Genomic DNA, 1,738 nt, shown 5'->3' on the forward strand with positions numbered 1-1,738 from the left:
TTGTCTTTGCTCTTATTAATCTTTGTATCAGTCAATACACCCTTGAGAATTTTGTAATTCTCCATATATAATCACATATATATATAACCACATATATAACCACACACACACACACACACACACACATATATATATATATATATATATATATATATATATATATATACTCACATATAACCAATGTGAGTAACTTCTATATCTTTAAGTACAAATATCTTTGGTCATATGTGATCTGTGAACTCATAGGTATTAATATCATTAAAATGAATCATTTGGAAACTTAACATTTGTGTATGAATTCCAAGGAAAGCTCAATTTACACTAATTCTGCTGCATGAAGACAATTGAAATGTCTTATATCTAAAGTCCAGCATTTATATTCTTTCTGGTTATTACTGACTCATTAGGGACAAAGCATTGACAAAGATCCTAATGAAATTAGATTATGTTGTTATGGATTCAGTGATTTAAAACATCATTTGCACAATTTTCACTCTATACTAACATAAATTAAAATTCTTAAGTACTACCTCCATCTTGGTATCCCTCTGCTCAGAAAAATTTTGCTAACCCCCAAAATTCTATAGTGAAATTATTGCCTTTTGATATAGGAGGAGCTTATTTTACTGTATGCCTACCTGTATTTTCTATTTAAGCTTTGAGCACATTCATACATAAATTCTCACAAGTAGTCATATTTATTTATTTGTTAACTTCTGAAATTCAGTCTTTTCATTTCTAGCTCCCCAATTAATCATCCTTGGTGAATCAGGTGTAGAGGCTGGAAATTCAGCACCACGGATAGTTTTGTGTTGTTGAAGTCATTGGCTTCCTTTGATAGAGAGTCAGCCTTGCCTGACCTATGTATCCACCACTGATGAATCTACTGGCTCTCTGGAGCACAATGTCTGGTTCCTTCACCATCACCACTATGAAGAAAATGGTTCAACAGCTGTGACTGGTAGCCTAGTCAGGCTCAACCACGTGAAGGTTTCCTAGGCAGCTACAGATTTGAAACAATTCTGTCTGCAAAATGCTCAACATGACCCCCTGCTGACTGGAGTATCTTTAAGTATAAATTCCTTCAGACTCCAGAATGTCTGTTCATTTTTGTATGAATCTTTGGATGGTTTTCTAAACCACTTTTCATGAACCAGTGAATATTCAAAAGAGAACTAAATTTGAAGCCTGTACAAAAGCTTATCCCTATAACACATGCTATACTATACAAACTTCTACTTTTATCAGTCCTTAACATCTACTTTAAATTTTCATAAATTTCTATTTCACAGGGATAATTCTTTTATACACACTGGCAGCAGCATTCAATAAAATACTGAGTGTAAAAAGATAGAGTCAGCCTTGATAACCCTGCTTTTTTGAAAAAAATTTTATTGCAGTATAATTAACACACAATGTTATATTAGTTTCAAGTAGATAATATAGTGACTGTGATTCAGCAATTCTATGCATTGCTTACTGCTAATCAAGATAAGAGTCTTAATCCCCTTTATCTATTTCACCCATCCCCCACCCCCATACCCCTGGCAACCACCAGATTGTTTTGTTTTTAAGAGTCTGTTTTTTGCTTGTTTCTTTGTTTAGTTTCTTAAATTCCACATATGAGTGAAATCATATGGTATTTGTCTTTCTCTGTTTGACTTATTTCAGTTAGCATCATATCTTCTAGGTCCATCCATGTTCTTATAAATGAGAGCTCTCAGTCAGAATTTTTGTG

At 33.2% G+C, this 1,738-nt stretch overlaps 1 pseudogene; it reads left to right on the forward strand.

Moving 5' to 3' along the window:
- The first annotated feature begins 252 nt into the window (after positions 1–252).
- Positions 253–1,534, forward strand: LOC123606730 (annotated as a pseudogene).
- The last annotated feature ends 204 nt before the right edge of the window (positions 1,535–1,738 follow it).

This window comes from Leopardus geoffroyi, chromosome A2, assembly GCF_018350155.1.
Source record: "Leopardus geoffroyi isolate Oge1 chromosome A2, O.geoffroyi_Oge1_pat1.0, whole genome shotgun sequence".
Lineage (NCBI taxonomy): Eukaryota > Metazoa > Chordata > Mammalia > Carnivora > Felidae > Leopardus > Leopardus geoffroyi.